Source organism: Hakea prostrata, chromosome 1, assembly GCF_041222555.1.
Source record: "Hakea prostrata isolate BN-2017 chromosome 1, UWA_Hpros_2, whole genome shotgun sequence".
NCBI classification, from domain to species: domain Eukaryota; kingdom Viridiplantae; phylum Streptophyta; class Magnoliopsida; order Proteales; family Proteaceae; genus Hakea; species Hakea prostrata.
Genome location: NC_142600.1, coordinates 30,194,221 through 30,206,072, shown reverse-complemented (window position 1 = coordinate 30,206,072; position 11,852 = coordinate 30,194,221). Strand labels below are relative to the sequence as shown.

General features: G+C 38.2%; 1 non-coding gene and 1 pseudogene across 1 annotated transcript; both read right to left on the bottom strand.

The window, feature by feature from the left end:
- Nucleotides 1-4,803: 4,803 nt before the first annotated feature.
- LOC149028697 (putative aspartic proteinase GIP2 pseudogene) lies at nucleotides 4,804-10,143 on the bottom strand (annotated as a pseudogene).
- On the bottom strand, nucleotides 7,543-7,627 carry TRNAM-CAU (transfer RNA methionine (anticodon CAU)). The gene is given in 2 exon segments: nucleotides 7,543-7,578; nucleotides 7,590-7,627. It is a non-coding gene; the product is annotated as a tRNA-Met (tRNA).
- Nucleotides 10,144-11,852: the final 1,709 nt, after the last annotated feature.

Here is an 11,852-nt window from a genome sequence, read left to right as displayed (position 1 = left end):
CTCTATAGGTATACAACATAAAATTAATGAACAAAAAACAGTTTAGAGTGGTGTCCTTTTCTAACTTGCAAAAGTGTTTGGAAACATATATTAAAGTGAATAATGTTTGATAGAGCATACCAACTTCTTTATGTTGACAGCAGGTGACGGTGGGGAGAAAAGAGTAACACAATGAAGCTATTCCATTCCTCATTTTCATACACATTGGTTTGTAATACAGATTTTAAAAAACTTGACTTACAATTATATATAGTTAGGTGAACTTTTACATTTGTTAAACTATCTAGAGCCTAAAGTCAATGTGAAACAGAAATATTAAGTGTTGAATTTGGCAAGAAAGTTGAGGACTCGAATATTTTTCCAGAAAGTTCACAATAGAACATAATTTCCGTTGTACCCTTTCTCCATCTCCAACACCTTCCTCATTAGTCTCTCACCCATCTCCACATTCAATTCCCATGGAAGCTACAAGCACCCAAAAGAGTCCTCCAAAGAGTCACATTAACAATCTCTTTGGGTATCTGCATCACCATTTTCTCTGCATCCTCTAACCATTTTACTGAAAAACTCAAGTCATTCATCAACCAAACCTCCATGGCTACAAACATTCACAAGACCTAAGAAAGTCACCTCGTTAGGACTCAGGTCATTTATCTTCAAAATTTTGTGAAAAAAATAAAAATAAAAATTCAGGTTCTAATCCACAACCATCAACTTAAAGTTAACAAGCATTATGAACTATAAACTTTTAGGGACAGCCATGAAGTACATAAATATTATTCATTAACCTCCAGGTAACTGGGAAACCTCAGAATTGATATTAGAAGAAAATTAACAATAGAATTCACAGAAATAAAGAAAAAAGTTAAAAAGAACAATGGCCCCCAAAGCCTACCATAAAGAACAATAGGAGGGTCCATACCCTATTTAAAAGCATATAATATCATCATGGAATCTCATTCAAGCGACAAGAATTGCATAGAAAGCATGAAAACTACTGATCCCTTCTCACCCAAGTACCTCATTACTCTCTCTCTCAGGAAATTTCAATGTTTGTGATCCCTACATATAACCTGAAGCTTCAGACGGTTTACTAGTTGATATTATATACCTGCACGTTGTACGTAGTACCCATCCATAGATGTCCCTTGCCTTTTGTGGTAATGTTGCAACTTAAACTTCAAAAGTTTATGGATTATAAAGCTAGTTTAAACTAGGACTCAGGTGTTAGCAAAACCAACTTGTTTATATAGTCTTTTGTCATAAACAAGTAAGATTAAATGTATATAAAGGAACCATAATTTATATAGTCAAAAGACAGCTCCAACATAGACAAAATTCTAATAACCAAGGCACGAAACTTAAATATCTTGGCAACTGAAACACAATGATCCAATTATCAATCTGGTAAAATTGGTCCAGATATTAGCTAACTAGTGAAAAATAGTTGTCCCCCCACACTGGAACATATGGATGACTCAGGAAAGTAATGCAGAACAAGAATACATGGGAAAGAACTCAATTCTTGGTCATGGACCACTCAAAAATTGGTGACAACACATGAAAAACCCTTCAACTGGTGGAGATACAAAGCAAGTTAGTAGTTAAAATGAAAATTATATTCTATGCACCAACACCATCAAGCTTTCAATACTAAATCAATATGTTTATCTATGCATATTGGAAGATTCAGATATCCCCAAGGAAAGCATTCTTAGAATTAATATCATCATCCAGGATAAGGACAATTTTAAGACAGCATAGGAAATCAGGAGAACCAAGAATCAGTTACACCCCAGTCCTAACACACTCGTGAACAGTCAATGCTTCCATGGACTCAAAACAGATAATCAATCGAAACCCATAAACCAGCATGAACAAAAAGTTGCCTTTCTCCTTACACCACTCCTAACACACCCATGACCAACCAAGACACAAACTATCGTGATGACCCAGATACAAATAACATTGAGTGCCACAAACTAAACGAAACTGCAAATTTCCTTTATAAAACTTCAAATCCAGAATGATAAACCGAAAATGAAAAGTGATATAGGAAGATATCATCAAATCTAAAAATAAATTGATACCGGTGGTGATGCAGAAAGCCTTGAGCCAAATTTTTCATCAGATCTAAAATGAAATTTTGGCTAAGATGAAGAAGATGGAGAAGAGGAAACAATCAGGTGGAAAATACCTCCACTCGCAGTTGAACGAAGTTGAAGAAGTGGGTTGCAGTCTTCCAGACACATAGCTTCGGTTGAAGAGAGATCCGTTGTAGAGACAGGGCTTCGCTTGCACAAGAGGGCTTTAGCTTCAGTTAGAGAGATTGGTTGCAGAGATGCTTCCAAACAAAGAGATCGATTGCAAAGAGCTGGCTGCCTCGACCTCTTACGTTTGCTTAGGCTTTAAATAGATGAGAGACACGACAAAGACGATAGAGATTAGAGAGATGAGAGAGATTCAAGAGACTAGAGAGAGTTGAGAAAGACTAGGGAGAGATGAGAGAGACTAGAGAGACCAGAGAGACATGAGAGAGATGAAACACGAGAGAGAGTGCAGAGAGAAAGACGAGAGAGAGAGTGCAGAGAGATGCGAGATCTTCGATGTGAAATTACTTTGATGTCCCTGATCACAGTCAACTCCTGTGTCGTGCCCGCGCGTTTTCACCAGAAGCAATTCTATGTCAGAGAAGCTTCTTGTTGGCACATAATTTATGTGCGAAACACTCGATTCAGCACACTTTTGCTGAACCAACACACAAAAGTCGAACCAGTTTACCATACAAACTTCTACTGACTTCTGTGCTTAGGTAGGCAAATTGCACATAATAAGTGTGCCAGAATCGTTACCATACAACCCCTTATTGAAGCCAAGCTTGGAGGTGGCGAGATCAAACTATAGCAAGCTATCCTCAAACTAACATCCACCTATCAATCTAGATGTCCTTGGATTTGAGCTCCATCTAAGAACCAAGACTAATTACATTGTTACCTGAACCATGGATTAGCCCCATATATCCTTCATGAAACAATACCATATCTTTCTTTTCTTTTTATTTTTTTGGGGGTGGGGGTGGGGGTTGGGGGCGGGGAGGGGAAGAAGCCATGGAAGTTGTAAATTCCAAGGCTGCACAATGTACCTCAATATTAAAAGACCTCCTTTTTTGGCTAACAATCATTAGAAGAATTTGATGTAAGATTAAATCTAGCCAAGATCTATCGATTGATCACAAATACCTTAGAATAATAACAATACAAGATGATGAAACATACATTCTTTGGGATCCATTGGAGCCGGATATTAGCGGAATCTCTTTTTACAATCTCCCACCAAGAACGAACCTGTAGTTGATTCTATGATCAACTTGACACTAAAGATCTTCTCCTTTGGATTCCTCCCTATTCACTGGCTCGATGGAACAACCTCTATGAACTAACACTTTATGTGCAGAGAATAATGTGATTCATTAGGGTTTAGAGGACGGACCTGTCATTTCTTTATATAGAGAAACTCATTAGATCATCCATCAAGATCTAACGGTCCCTATTAACCCATACCAACTAGTCTATATTAGAGTTCTGGTAACCGTATATCTTCCCATATTATACTAAATAAAGAAACCAAATCAATATCAAATACAATCAATAAAGCCCACATTATGTGAAATACATATTAATATTCTAACATTATCCCACTTGGGCTGTATTGATTGTAACTAGAGTCGAGTAAAACAAAACTCTCTTTATTTTTAAGAAAATAGTTGAAAAACATGTTAAAAACATTTTGACCTTTATGTACACAACTTTATATTGGTCTGGAGATAATACTAAAACTCAATCCCTTCACATAGAGCCTTAAGTACCAAATCATGACAGTAATTACATCTTTTAAGCGGACCATCCATGATCACAAATACTCTTAAGTTTACTAAAAATGGATGCAATATGGTAGTGTGATAACTAGTGATACTTCATAGAAATCCTTATGTGTCATTCCGTTGTCGGTCCCAATTTCTCACTTTTTTATGTGACTCAATGCCATGAGAGAATATACTTTATCGTTCCCACAAACTTATATGTTATCTTTATCACTTGAGTTTAACTATATGTGTTACATGACATACCTTAAGGCTAATACATAAATGTCTCAACCTTTGCTTAAGGTTGACAAATATCTTAAGAGTTATATAATATGCAATATGATAATAATGTGAACAACCATGCGTCACAAAAGAACTTTATTGGATTCAAACAATATATTATCAGTGCATATACAAATAAAATGTCAATAGACAAGTATAGAAGGAAAACCTTATTATACAATAGAGCAAAATACACAAACTCTCACTAAGCAACCACATCTAAGGATACCCCTAAGCCCATAGTTACTAAATGTCTTTCAAAGACATTAGGGCAAAGAACCTTAGTTTAGGGATCCATAACCATATCATCTATACCAATATGCTCTATTGCGGTGTCACCTTATTTAGCGTTTTCCTTAATAGTCAAATGTTAGACCTTTATGTGTTTAGACCTTGTGATACTCTTATTATTGCTAATAAATAATACAGTATAATTATTATCACAATACAACTTGATGGGTCTATCCACAATGTTAAATAAAAAAGCAAATTGCATTGGCACCCCAAAATGGAGACCTTAAAGCACTGACACCCACTTTATGTTTAAAAAGCACTGAGACCCCAAAATTGAATTTTCATTTGATATATTAATCCAATTGGGTTGAAATCCATTTTTTTAATGTAAACAACATTATTTATTGGGTGAACAAATTAGTAGGTCAAGCTGTGGAAGTGAAGTTGAAGTTGGAACAAGCGGTTTGATAGTTGAGTAGAGAATTATTGAATCCAAGCTTGGAGGTGGCAAGATCGAACTGTAGCAGATTATCCTCAAGCTGATGTCCACCTATCACTATGGATGTCCTTGGATTGGAGCCTCCATCCAAGAACTTTAGACAGATTACATCTTCACTCACCTGAACCATGGAGTTTTTCCCATATATCCTCCAAGAAACCCTGTCGCTCTCCATCACCAACTGGATTGTTTATACCGAAGCTCCTAGTCGGGTACCATGGACGTTCTTGAGGCTGAAACACACCCCAAAAGGTGACACAGCCTCTACCCTGGTGATGTTCTTGGACGCCGCCGCGATGATGAATGCTTCGGTTACGACTTTGTATATGGAAGTCTCCATCACGGTGTAGGGGTTGACGATACTGATCTTGGTGCCACCGTAGCCGGTGCTGCTGTGGATGGACAGCAAAGATGTATTCAACGACACTGCTTTGTCGTCGACTTTGATGGACTTGACTCCAATGCAATATTCCACCGAAGCATCACCTGATGTGTAAGCCGATGCACCACTGGCGGGGTTGATGAAGAGCTTTGTGTAGACAAGACTGGTGGAGACATCAAAACCCGGGAGGAATTTGTAGTGACCGGTGTCGTCAAAGAACAAAGCACCCTTGGCCTTGTTAGAGGTGGAAGTGGAAGACGAAAGACAGATTGCGAATTTCTTGTGGAAGCTAAACGCTGCTGAGAATTGAGAGGGCAATGAGATGCGGGTTCGACCCAGTTCGGCCATTCCCTTGGAGCCACTAGCGAGACCTTTTAAGATGAAGGTAGGGGTACAAACGTAGAGGAAGTGAGATACGGTGACGGGTCGACCAGGGTTGGATCCATCGGTGCATGGATTGGACCGATACCACATCATCACCGAGGTCTCCGGCAGTGGCGGTGCGAGTGACCGCATTGTCTATGGGAAAAAATCGTTTGCTGTGCACATCTCTCTGCTGTGCGCAGCAGTGCACCACTAAATTGTGACATGTGTAAAATGCCAGTTTAATGGCTGAGATTAAAATAGTAATTTTTAAGTGTAAAACCCCTAAAAAAAATTCCATTTAACCTGCACCCGCTACATATGAAAAAACCCGAATGATTAACAACTCTGAAAACCCCAACTTCCCCTTCGTTTCTTAGCGATCATCTTCTTCCTCCTCAATGCTACTCACTCTCAAATCTCAAAACTCCAAGTTGTTCTGTTTCTAACTTCTTTCTTACTTCGTGATCTGAAGAGTCAAGAGACAACAATGAAGAATAGAAGAAGATGGGAGACTCTGAGACAGAGAGAGGATGAGGTGAGACTGAAACTGAAATTGAGAGAGCCCACAGTACCAGTGGACAGTATGATCCATTAACAGAAAACCCAAACCAGAAATTGAGGGGAAAAATTCGTGATGACTTCTTCTCTCTCACTCATCCTTTTACCCATTCATCTCAACAGCATTTCAAGGTTTCTACACTAGATTTTGCAGAGAAAATGATGAGAGACAAAGAAAAAGAAATCAGTTAAATGCAGGGAGTTGTAAAAGCCAAGGGTGGAAAAAGGAAGAAGACAACTTCAGAGATGGGATTTTAAGAGTTTTTAATCATCCGGATTTTCCTTCTTTATTTTTATTAAGCATTCATCTCTCTTAACAAAATCCCCTTCTTTTTTTAATCATAATCGATTCAATTTCTCGTCACCTTCTCCACCATCCGATCTCAACAGATTTATCTTCTCAAACAACAAAAAAAACCCTTCTCTGCAACTTCAGTAAATTACTCACTTGGACCTGATCGCCACCACTGCTGCCCCTGAGGATTCAGATTTTCCCATATTTGGGTGGCAGAAGGATAAAGAAGAGCAAAAGATTAAGGCTTGGTTTTAGCTTTGGGATCTAGATGGTAAACATGAGGTAACCCATGGATGGAAACGATGCTTTCCACTTCATCTCGAAGGATCTCTGCCAGGAAACGGGGCGGGTGAGAGATCTCAACCTGAAAACGAATGAAACAAAAAACACCCAAACGTTAGTAACCATTGGATTTTAAAATGCTACGTGGCACAATATGGCTTATGCACTGTTGTGTACTGCCAGATCCTTGTACGGCAGACGATTTTTTTCCATTGTCGACGATGACATCGCCGTGTTGTTGTAGCAACCAGGTCCAGAAGTAGAGTAGCATCCGGTGCAGGAGGTTGAGTTAGCGAGGGAGCACTGGGAGGAGTAGCAACTTCCGTCTGAGGTGTTGTTGTAGCAACTTTCCTTTTATAGTTTCGTGGCTCTGAAGACGTTGTTTTCAGATTCTTCTGTGCATCAGGATAGCTGCAACTACTGCGTGGCTAGTAACATCTCTTTCTATAATGCTCTTCAGCATCATCACATGAAGAATAAAGACTTCTTTCTCACTGCCTTCCAGCTGTGCTAGAGAATACAATATTGACTTTGAGTATTGGTGATCTAAAGGACACGTGTACACTTACTGAATAATTCTTTTCTTTTGTTTTCTTTTTTGGGCTTTATAAATGGCTGTTAAACTATCAGTGCTGAGATAAGAATTTTCTTTGGGTGTTAAGTTTTAAAAGAACTCAATCAAGAGTGCAAAGTTATAATTCAACCCTGAAAGGCTCTTTCCAGTTTTTACAGGTGAATCCGTGAATGGGACAGAGACAGGACTCAGCACAAAATATAAAACATGGGGTGAGAGAGGCTCGAACTCTCGACCTCAGGATTACTCTACAGCTATGAGACCTACGCGCTAGCCAACTGCGCCACCACCCCATCTTGCATCTAAATTTTTCAACAAATTACACATACCTAGTAGAGATGCCTTCTCGACCCAAATATTTTCATCTCCATCATGGATTGGCTATCATCGTTCACCGAACGTTTTGAAGGGGTACAATAAAGGGGCCTGTGCTATTTCACAGGGATAAAGGAGAAGCTTTAAGTGTCTATGAAGGATTACTATTAGCCTAGAGGGCGTGGACTATATCATTGTTGAAAGTGATTTGTCAAGATGTGATACATAGATCCAAGTCCCATTTAGTATTTTTTTTTTAGTCCAAAAGAAAATTCATATTAGACTCTACAAGAAACGACCTTGGAGGCAACAAAGTTATGGTCCAACAACAAGGGTGGACAATTCCACCAAACCCTAAATAAGTTTACGTTTTTGCCCCACGGGCTATATAGCCTGTATAAATATTACAATCTCTACTAACAAAGCTAAAAAAGACTGAATTAAAGGAGTTCTTAAGTCTTAGAATTTCATTTACCAAGCAATAACATGCCCAGTCCAAAGACTAACAAGTAGCAAGGCATCTCGAACTGCTTCCAACTCCACCATTGCAATTGAGTGGCCCAAATCGTGACATGATTTTGCTGCAAAAAAGTCCCATGGAAATCCCAAATAATACAACCTCGTCATCCCTTTCTACTAGGCTTATCCCGAGCTCCATCTACATAAACCTGAAAATAAAATTCAGTAGGGGAGGGGGTTGCATTAAGTATCTCTCCAGGAGGGTTGGAAGTATATAAAGCCATATCATTATAGAGAGCCAAAAAAAATTCTTAGGGAGCCTTCCAAAGAAGGCAGCTTCCCTTCAAACAGAAAGTCATTCTGAGCTCTCCAAACACTCTAGCAAAGAGTACTCCATATCATGTCAATAGATGATGAATCATCTGTATTTTTATATTTGGCATGTAAGAAAGCTATCCAGTCATGAAGAGATGACGCAGTAAATTCTAAATTGTTAAGTCTATGTTGGGAAGCCTGCCAACAATATTGTGCAAAATCACAGAAAACAAGAGCATGCAATATAGATTCACTAGCTTGACCACACAAAAGACAAAAGGAGAGAGACAATTTTGTCTATGAAATACATTTTCACTAGTGGGAATGGCCTCACTAGCAGCTCTCCATATAAAGAGTTTGATTTTTGGGAGATTGGGAATGTTTCAGATCTCCTTCCAACATGATGATGGAGAAGAAGAGGAGGCCATAGAACTAGTACTAGGAGTCTCTGAAAGGCATAAAAAGTAAGCTGACCTCATTGTGAATTTGCCTTGTACTTGTGTTGTCCAATACCAAGAATCAAGGGTAAATTGTGATAGTTGGAGGTTAGTTGAAACCAGACGGTCGTCAATCTGGTTCAGACAGGACAAAAATTATGTCCGTTTTCTATCCATTGGGGATTGGGTTTAGGCACTCAAAGGTGCTCTATATAAGCCCAATTCACCCCATTTGAAAGGGTTGAACTCCACACTTGATCAACTACTCCCCAAGTGATCTCAAGCTCTCAAATCACAAGAAAGCATTTGTGCTTTGCCTCTCATCCTCACTCAACCTTGAAGAACAATACCAAGGTACTAAGTAAGCTTGTGAAAGTCAAGCTTGTGGTGATTGAAGGCGTCGGTGGTGCATGCATTTCATATATTGAGCATACAACTCTCATAACATCACATTCACACAAAAGGTAAAGTGTCACACCTCTTGTTAAGGTAACATCCTTCTTTTGTAATTGTTCAAGTCTAGTTTATGTAGATTAGAATTGGTTTTGGGTGCTCTTGCCCGTGAACAAAGATTAGTTGGTTGTTCTTGCGTATGAACAAAAATTGTAAAGGGTACTCTTGCCGCATAACAAAAATTGTAACGGTTTGATCTCTACCCATTGTATTGAAAGAGAATCAATAGTGGAAATACTCTCTTGAGGCCAAGAGAGGAGTGGATGTAGACTTGCAAAGTCGAACCACTATAAATTATGTGTTGTGGTTGCTTGTTATTGTTTAAATTTTCAATTTACCTTGCATTTCCGCACAAACCACAAAATTGGGATAATCCACTAGTTGCAACCGATTCACCCCCTCTAGGTTGCACAAACAATAGCCTTCACCCATTTAGGTGAATTCTTAGCTTCAATAAAATTGGTTGGCTCCTTGTGGTCTTCAATGGTCGAAAGATATGCAAAATAATGAGGGGAGATATGATCATGATTTATATGAGATTCGATTGGGAACTTAGTTGTATGATAAGTGGTAAACTCGCACAATCTCACTGAAGGCTAAGAGACCCGAGTGGATCTGCAAATTGGTAATTGTGCTAGAGTTTCAACTATATCATTTCCTACAATAGGTATATTTGTAGTTGGTTCACCATTTCCTGTAATAGGTACATTTGTAGTTGCTTCACCATGTAGATTTATGTCAGTATCTTCAGTGACATCACCTATAACAGCGATATCCTCAATGGTGTTGCCTGAAACATTGTCTTCATTAGCATCACCCCTTATAGACATGTTGTTTGGTATACTTGGTAACGGGACAGGAACAAATTCATTGTAATATAGCTCCCCTTGAGTTTGATTCCTGCTAGAGAAGAACATTTAAGTTTCATCAAAAGACACATCCTGTGAAATAAAAACTTTATCAGTAGATGGGTCAAAGCACTTGTAACCCTTTTTAGTAGACGAGTATCCCAAAAACACATATTTGCGAGTACGAAGATCAAGTTTATCACCACTCTGGGTATTAACATAAACGATGCAACCAAAAACTTGAAGATGAGATATCACAATGGGACGATCATATAGAACCTCTAAGGGTATCCTAAAGTTCAAAATTGTACTAGGGAGACAGTTGATCAAGTAACAACTCGTGCTGATAGCATCTGATCAATAAGTCTTGGGAAGATTTTCATGAAATAATAAAGATCGAGTCACCTCAAGTATATATCTGTTTTTGCATTCAACGATCCCATTTTGTTGGAGAGTGCCTGCGCATGAAGTTTGATGTTAGATTCCCAAACTTTTGAGATATGATTAAAAGGACCTATTGGTGTATTCTGTCCCATTATCTGTTCGCAAAACTTTAATGCGAGTTTGATACCGAGTCAAAATCATCTGGCAAAATTCCTGAAACATCTGTAGCACTTCATTCTTGGAAGACAATAAATACAACCATGTAGCCCAAGATTTATCATCTACAAATGAAACAAAATATCTAAATCCATCTCTAGTGTCTATATAATGCATTTGAAACATGAGTACTATGTGGAAACGGTAATCTATGTTGCTTGAAAAAATGGCAGGCATCACAACCAGTAGAACTAAAAGATAAACAAGGATTTAAATATCGTAAAATCCTCTCAGAAGGGTGATCCATACGCCAATGCCAAAATTGAGATTTCTCATGATTACTCATAGAAGTCAAGGCGTTATTTGTAGGATCTAACATATAGAGTCCATTCTGTAGTCTACCTTCACCTATCATTGTCCTTGTTAAACTGTCTTGGAACATTATCTTGTCCTTTGAAAATATCACATTACAATCTAAACTCTGAGTAATTTTACTAACTGATAACAAATTCACAGATAATGATAGCACAAATAATGCATCAGTCTTAGTTGAAAAGAGATTCAATTTCCCTTGACCTTGGATTGGGATAGTAGTACCATTAGCAACAGTAATAGGAGAACAAGATTGTAACTTATCAGTGCTCAAATCAGATACAAAGATTAGTAGATCGACACATATTGTCGGTTGCACCCGAATCCACTATAAATGAATTCTGAAAAGTAGAGAGAGCAAGAGTAGACCATGAGACTGAATGAAGTTCTGCAGTAAAGATATAATTTTTCCAAACGAGTGTTGCATTGCTAAAGAACTTGCCATGGGAATGTCAACTTAAAGAACTTGATTGTTGGTTTTCGTAAGAACCCACAATATTAAATACCAACAGAGTAAAATCTTCTCAATCCGTTACTTCCACTGAGTCTAGAACGCCAAAAACCTTAAAACCACTTAACCCTGTACAAAATATCTTCACACGAAATCCTGTGGAAACAACTTATACGGGACCGCTTTCAACAAGACAAATTTTTTCCTCTGTCCACGCTTCCTCCACTCACATAAAATAAATTCTCAATAAGAAGTAATCATTACAGAATCCTTGAATGAAAAAAAAATAAAATAAAATAAAATTCAAACCACTTTCATCTCCGTTTCT